Below are 8,622 nucleotides of genomic sequence, written 5' to 3' on the forward strand. Positions count from 1 at the left end.
AAACATAAAAAAGTGACCTTAACAAAGGACTTGATGTTGGGGAGGACATGGAAAATTACAGTGGGGCCATATGAGCAACAAGAGGGAAAGCAATAAGGGAATCTGCTCAACCTCTGAGATATCTATATACAAATGCAAGGAGTATGGGAATAAACAGGAAGATTCCAGTGTACTGTATTAGTACATAAGATAAATTATGACATTTGGCATCACAGATACTAGGTGGAATTAATCTTATGACTGGAGTATTGGTATTCCTGCCAGGAAAGACAGGAAGGAGAAACAAGGGAGTAGGTGCTGCATTATACATCAAATTACATTACACACTTCTATTGAGGTCCAGAAGGAGATGAAAGACAGACCAGTTGAAAGTCACTGGGTAAAGGGGAAAAAAACAGGAGTGACATCATGCTAAAGATCTCCTATAGATCACCAAATTAGGAGGACTAGGTAAATGAACCATTACTAGAACAAATAAAAGAAATATCCAAAACACAACACCCAGTACCAGTGTGGGACTTTACCCAGGCATTGGTTGGAAAGGTAATATGGCAAAACACAAAATGTCCAATAAGTTATTGGAATGTATTGGGGCCAACTTTTTGTTTCAGAGAATGGAGGAAGTAACCAGGGGACAGCCATTTTAGACTTGATTCTGACCAACAGGGTGGAACTGCTTGTGAATCTAAAGGTGGAAGGCAATTTGGGTGAAATGATAGATTTCATGTGTGACGTTTCACTTAATATGTTTTATGAAAATATGCTTTGAATGTGAATATAATGTAACTGAAATATGCTTTATGCAAAAGGTCTCTTGTAAGGTATCATTACAAAGCTTATAATCTACTGAGTGTGTTCATCCTATGCACCCATTGTATGCATGTATTATTCTTGTATTTGAAGCTAGAAATATGAAGTATAACTCTGAGGTCCTATTGTAATTATGCAAAGTGCGGACCATTAATGGTGGTTTAGAATCTTGATGGCTCCCACTGACTAGGACAATTGGTTGTAAATGGTTTGTTTACCTGTGAGCCTTCCCATGTACCTGTAAGCCAGCCCAGGAAGAATGGAGGCTGGGGTCTCACAGGACATGTGATCAGGTCACTTGATACTGGAATCCATCTTAATCTGGTACTTTTTCATTTAGAAGGAGGGGTGGGGACCCAGAGAGATAAAAGATTCCCACCTTGTGCCAAAGCTATAAAAGGGGGAGGAAAAGAACAAAGGGGGCTGCCAGTCATAAGAACACCCCTAATTTCCACCTAAGATGTCTGCTGGAACGAACAAGGACTGTACCAAGGGGAAAGGATTGTAGGGTGACCAGATAGCAAGTATGAAAAATCGGGATGGGGGTGGGGGGTAATAGGCGCCAATATAAGACAAAGCCCCAAATATCGGGACTGTCCCTATAAAATCGGGACATCTGGTCACCCTAAAGGATTGGGCTCAGATTAGGAGGAGTCTAGTCTGTGAAAGAAGCTTATTGGAACATAGGGTGATGGTGAGGGTGAGATGTTACCTGTAATCAGTTTCTTAATGTATTAGGCTTAGACGTGCGTGTTTTTGCTTTGTTTTGCTTGGTGACTTACTTTGTTCTGTCTGTTATTACTTGAAACCACTTAAATCCTACTTTTTATAGTTAATAAAATCACTTTTGTTTATTAGTAAACCCAGAGTAAGTGATTAATACCTGGGGGAGCAAGCAGCTGTGCATATCTCTCTATCAGTGTTATAGAGGGCAGACAATTTATGAGTTTACCCTGCATAAGCTTTATACAGAGTAAAATGGATTTATTTGGGGTTTGGATCCCATTGGAAACTGGGTGTCTGGATGCTGGAGACAGGTGACCTGCTGAGCAGTTTTTGGTTAAAGTCTGCAGCTTTGGGGGCATGGACCAGACCTGGGTCTGTGTTGTAGCAGGCTAGCGTGTCTGGCTCAACAAGACAGGGTTCTGGAGTCCCAAGCAGCAGGGAAAATGGGCCCAGAGATAATTCCAGCACATCAGGTGACAGTCCCAAGGGGGTGTCTGTGACCAAACCCGTCACATCATGATTCTAAGGAAAGGAAGGAATGAGAGCAGCAGAATAAGGACAATGGACTTCAAAAAATCAGGCTTTAAAAAACTCAGAGAACTGGTCGGTAAAGTCCCAAGGCAGAACATTTAAGGGGTAAAGGAGTTCAGGAGAGCTGACAGACTCTCAGGGTAGGGTTGCCGACCCTCCAGGATTGTCCTGGGGTCTTGTAGCAGCGCACGGCAGGGCCCCCTTGGTTCCTGCCTCTGCTAGGTCCACAAAGTCACTCTGAGACGCTGGGGTTAGTAACCACTGGCGCAGTTTATTCATAGCCTTGTTCCCACCACCATTTTACCATGTACATTTGGCCCTTTGGGATAGTATGCAGTCCACCCCATCACCTGACATGATTTTTTAAGAGTTGAAACATCTGAATATAGATTCAAGATACCTGGGAGTTATCAGGAGAGAGGAGAGAGGAAGCGGTTCCGGAAGTAAGTAGGATTTGGGAGGAAACCCTAGTACTGCTTCTTTAACGGACAGGAGCCCAGAGAAGTTGGGGCAAGGCTTCCTTCTCTATCAACCAACTGGGGATGAGCTGGGAGAAGGGAACCAGCATAAATGCAGTCTCCTCCCTCATAGCTGGGCAGGTGCCTGTAGACACCGCAGGGAGTAAGACAGGTCCTGCAGGGCCCTGTGTTAACAGGAAGAAGACAGACACCAGGGAAGGTCTGCCTGCTGAACTCTCCTAGGCTGAACCCCCACAACCAGCTGAAGGACAGATCGGGAAAAGGGCCAGCTGGAGGAGAAGCTGCCTGAGGCTCTACAGCTCTAAAGTGCAACTCCAGCTCTGAGGAAGAGAAATAGCGAATTACCAAGCAAAATAAAATAAAATAAAACACGCAAATCTAAGCCTAATATAGTAATACAATTGAGTACAGCTAAAATCTCACCTTGAGAGATGTTTCAATAAGTCTCCTTCACACACTGGACACCTTCCTAGTCTGGGCACAGTCCTTTCCCCTGGTACAGCCCTTGTTCCAGCTCAGGTGGTAGCTAGGGGATTCCTCATGATGGCTCCCTCTTTTCTCTGTTCCACCCCTTTATATATCTTTTGCATAAGGCGGGAATCCTTTGTCCCTCTGGGCCCCCCCCCCCTTCTCAATGGAAAAGCATTAGGTTAAAGATGGATTCCAGTTCCGGTGACATGATCATATGTCACTGTAAGACTTCATTACCCACTTGCCAGCACACATTTATACAGGAAGACTTACAGGTAAAACAGAGCCATCTGCAGTTATTTGTCCTGGTTAATGGGAGTCATCAAGATTCCAAACTACCATTAATGGCCCACACTTTGCATAATTACAGTAGGCCCTCAGAGTTATATTTCATATTTCTAGGTTCAGATACAAGAGTGGTACATTTATACAAATGGGATGATCACACTCAGTAGATTATAAGCTTTGTAATGATACCTTACAAGGGACCTTTTGCATGAAACATATTCCAGTTACATTAGCGTATTTTAACAAAATCATATAGAGTGCAACGTCACAGTTTCATGTAAGTCATGGGAGGTAATTGTCCTACTCTACTCGGCACTGGTGAAGTCTCAGCTGGAATACTGTGTCCAATTCTGGGTGCCACACTTTAGGAAAGATGTGGATAAATTGGAGAGTCCAGAGGAGAGCGACAAAAATGCTAAAAGGTTTAGAAAACCTGACCTGTTTTGAGAAAAGAAAATTGGGAGGTGGCAGGGGGCTGATAACAGTCTCCAAATATGTTAAGGACTGTTATAAAGAAGATCATGATCAATTGATCTCCATGTCCACTGAAAGTAGGACAAAAAGTAATGGGCTTAATCTGCAGCAAGGCAGATTTAGGTTAGATATTAGGGAAAACTTTCCAGCTATGAGGGTAGCTTCTGGAATAGGCTTCAAGGAAGGCTGTGGAATCCGCATCATTGGAGGTTTTTAAGAACCCAGGGTTACTGGGTCCTGCCTCAGCTCAGGGAGCTGGACTTGATGACTTCTCAAAGTCCCTTCCATCCCTACATTTCTATCATTCTATGATCTGAAGTTAATTAACAGCAATATTTATTCTGGAGTCAGGCATATTGGTATTGTAATAAATACTCAGTTTTGTATGTTCCAGAACAATCATTGGGTTTGCAAGAAACAAATGTGTCCAATAGTCAATAGATCAAAAGTGTTCAGTGCACAGTGTTTTATGACTACTCAAATATTAATTTGAACATGCTGACCATATGATACTAATTTACCATAGTGTCAGGGAATATGGGACACAGTATCAACAATTTGTGTTAAAGAGCCACTCTAGAAATCTCCCTCTATATTTTCTGATTTGCTCCAAAATATAAGACTGTATTGTGCAAAAAAAATTCTGGATAACTGATCATTAAACTCAGAGGTGTGTTCTGCTTTAGAAAAATAGTACCAACCGTACTTATACATTTGAAAATTGCACTCAATAAAGCATTAGGAATTAGAGCTATGTGAATAACTGAATTTTCAGTTTACTAGCAATTCCAAAAAATGGGGGCAAAGATCATTTCAGGTTGAACAAATTGTTTTGTTCAACCCAAAATGAAATAATTCAATTAAATGTTGAGCTCTTTTTACATTTAAAAAAATAAAATTCAAGGAATTAAATAGAATTAATATTAAAAGTCATTTCAAATTTTAGAAATTGAAACTTATTCATAAATGTCTAAATGAAATGTTGCAACTCTTTTGGAATTTTAGTCCCCCACCCAGCAACTTAAACAATTTGGCAAAACTGACACAAACTCATGAAACATCTTGGTATCACTAAATCTTCATTATTTTCCAAAGCATGTTTCAAACTAAAACTTTTTCCCAGTTTATTTGGAATGTACAGTAAGTGTGACACTGGCAGACCATGTGTCAGCTCAGGCTGAAGCCCCAGGCCAACTCACTTGTGCATTAGTATAGAGGAAAGTGAGTGTTAAATGTATCAGAGTGTATTCGGTGTTTAAAGTTAATGAAAACTAATGGAATGTTACTGTCATTGTTTTACTTATATGTATCCTCTTATAATGTAATAGCAAACATTTACATTGTGTATACCCCTGTAACTAAATAACCCATCAAAGGAGAAGGAAGCTTGTAGAATGCAAATGAAGAACTCTAACAGAAAAGAGCTAATTTCAAAGCAAATGGTCATAGTGTGTGATGCTTGTAGGTCAAAAACTCAAAATGAATTCCTTACTCTCTTCATCAAAGGAAAAGCCTATGTAGGTATTGACACTGTCAGCTTGTTTTCTGTGAGAAGAAGTTGTAAATATGGATTCAAGGAAAGATCCTTCATCTCTGGACTGTTTGGACTCTTACAGGGAAGTATACCAGATACAAAGCGGAGATCCCCAGAGACAAATTGGGTATCCTGAAAAGACTTTTGGGAAACTGACAGTTTATTACATCACTGCTACCATTTAAATTTACGAACTGTGACTCACCTGTGCATATATTTTACCTGCTTTAAGGTTTCAATAACTCATTTCCTTTTCTTAGCTAATAAAGCTTTAGTTAGTTTACTATAGAATTGGTTGCCAGCATCGTCTTTGGTGTAAGACCTAGAGTATCAATTGATCTGGGGAAAGTGACTGGTCTTTTGGGACTGGGAGCAACCTGATGTGGTGTGATTTTTGGTTTGAGTGACCATTATCACAAAGTCCAGTTTGTCTGGGTGGCAAGATAAACCGGAGAGTCTAAGGGGACTGTCTGTGACTCCAAGGTAAGACTGGAGTTCACATTTGTCACTGGCTTGGTGAGATCTAATTATAGTTTGGAGTGTCTGCCCTGTTTTCTAATAGTCTGCCCAGAGGTAGGCACTCACAGTCATGAGCCAGTCCAGACAGTGTGACAGCAAGTACTATGCTACACCATAAATATGCTTTTCATACTTTTTATCCCAGATTTCGAATTGAGCTGTAGATGGGAAACAATGTTGTCATACTGCACCGAAAGAAGGATGTATATCAAAATGTAAAGTGTAGCTGCTAGGGTTTTACTTCCAGATACTACTCCCAATAGTGAAATATGCTGATCTATCAAAAATGACAGATATTATTTACAGGTTTCAGAGTAGCAGCCGTGTTAGTCTGTATCCGCAAAAATAACAGGAGTACTTGTGGCACCTTAGAGACTAACAAATTTATTAGAGCATAAGATTTCGTGGGCTACAACCCACTTCTTCGGATGCATATAGAGTGAAATATATTGAGGAGATATATATACACACATACAGAGAGCATGAACAGGTGGGAGTTGTCTTACCAACTCTGAGAGGCCAATTAAGTAAGAGAGAAAAAAAACTTTTGAAGTGATAATCAAGACAGCCCAGTACAGACAGTTTGATAAGAAGCAAGTGTGAGAATACTTACAAGGGGAGATAGATTCAATGTTTGTAATGGCTCAGCCATTCCCAATCCCTATTTAGCCCTGAGTTGATTGTGTCTAGTTTGCATATCAATTCCAGCTCAGCAGTCTCTCCTTGGAGTCTGTTTTTGAAGTTTTTCTGTTTTAAGATAGCCACCCGCAGGTCTGTCAAAGAATGGCCAGACAGGTTAAAGTGTTCTCCCACTGGTTTTTGAGTATTATGATTCCTGATGTCAGATTTGTGTCCATTAATTCTTTTGCGTAGAGACTGTCCGGTTTGGCCAATGTACATGGCAGAGGGGCATTGCTGGCACATGATGGCATATATCACATTGGTAGATGTGCAGGTGAACGAGCCCCTGATGGTATGGCTGATGTGATTAGGCCCTATGATGGTGTCACTTGAATAGATATGTGGACAGAGTTGGCATCGGGCTTTGTTACAAGGATAGGTTCCTGGGTCAGTGTTTTTGTTCAGTGATGTGTGGTTGCTGGTGAGTATTTGCTTATTATTTAGAATGCCTTGCATATGATAAGTGAATAAAGTATTTGTAATATAATTCATGACAAATGTAGCCAATATCTGTTTATGATTTATGTGCAGAATTGGATTTTAATAATATATTCATTATTAGTGAGTATTCAAATACCTTGTGAGTTTTTAAGACAGTAGGTTCTTTGCAAACTATTTGCTGTGGTGATGCCCTTCAGTTATTGACTGTTGATTGTTACGACTGGTCACCTAAGTCACATGGTATTGTTTGTTTTCCCTGATTGGATGACAAACACTATATACATAGAGCAGACACTTCCGGCCTAAATAGCAAATATCCACATTAGTGTGTGAATGCCCTTGCTGGCATATGAATACAGTCATTCAAATGGAAAAACAGCCATTCCTCAAAATCTGAGCAAACAAAAACCAATTTTTCTGAGAGCTTGCAGAGAAGTGGACAAAAAGGGGTGTGGACATGGCTGAATTGAAAAGCAATTCAGAATAAGTAAAATGTTCAAAAACAATTTTCCTCATTTTTCACTCAGTAGGCTGGCCATTCTTTCAGTAAAGAAGAAACTGCTTTGAGCACATTTTTTGTACAATGAATAAATTGAACAATAAAATAAAATGCATGTTGCAATTATACAGGACTTTCCATAGAAGAATCCCAGTGTTAAATTATTTAAGCAGCAGAAGAGCACTGTGTGAGGTTAGCTACTATTAGTATCCCCAGTCTACAGACAGAGAAACTAAAGCCCAGACAGGTTAACAGAGACATTAAGTGGCTTGTCCAAGATCAGACATGATAGCAGCAGATCCAAAAATGGAATCCATGACAGTTGTGACTCTTGGTCATGTACCTGACTCTAAGTCATGTACCTTAACAACCAAATCACACAATGAATCACCTTAACATTTATTTCCATGTCAGTTACTTGAATATATACATAACCTTAGATTAAGTCTTAACGGCCTACGATTCTGAAGCCTCTGATCAAGTGTGACTGTTATTTGGCTTTGCATTTTAGTCTGTCCTCATGCTCTGGTTGTAAGAAGGGACATGAAAGTAACTATACACTGTTTTTCACAAGTGCCTCGTTATCTGGAGAACTGCAAAGTAGGTCATGTTTCAATATTTTATTTCTTGTAGGATTGTTAGTAAAGGTATGAATACGCACTGAGGCCTTCTCTGTCTGACCAAGGAAATGCAACTTTTAGAATAATTGGGACTGTCTTTATTAAATATTTAAATAAGTGAATTTTCAGAATGTCAGTGTAAATGGGCAGAATATGTCTCAACATCCTCAACAAAATGTAAAGACCCTCAGTTAGCTCAAATCTCATGCTCTTCTTGGGTAAAGTAAAATTCGAATAAATCATAAACCACAATATAAGCTTCCTCCCTCAACTTGGTTCTCCCTCAATTTTTTTCTCCAGAAACAACTCTGTTCTAGCCCCTTAGGACTCTCTGTTCAGAGGGACGCTCACCTTCCCTATATCCCTGCTTCAAGTGACAAAGCACACCTACTACGCAAGTCAGATGAATTTTTGCAGCTTTATACAGGGTTCTACCACCTCTGAAAATATGGGTTGACAGAACATTGCTGTGACAGTTTTCTGGTAACATCTTGTGATTTAGGAGCTTTGGAATATTTTACCATAAATTTCATGTTTTTAATAAGGCTT

The 8,622-nt window shown here is 40.0% G+C and overlaps 1 protein-coding gene across 1 annotated transcript in view; it reads right to left on the bottom strand.

The window, feature by feature from the left end:
- NCKAP5 (NCK associated protein 5) overlaps positions 1 to 8,622 on the bottom strand; it is a 408,903-nt gene that overhangs the window by 211,969 nt on the left and 188,312 nt on the right. The window lies entirely within an intron of this gene.

This window comes from Terrapene carolina, unplaced genomic scaffold (genome assembly GCF_002925995.2).
Source record: "Terrapene carolina triunguis isolate 2854851 unplaced genomic scaffold, T_m_triunguis-2.0 Scaffold62, whole genome shotgun sequence".
Lineage (NCBI taxonomy): Eukaryota > Metazoa > Chordata > Testudines > Emydidae > Terrapene > Terrapene triunguis.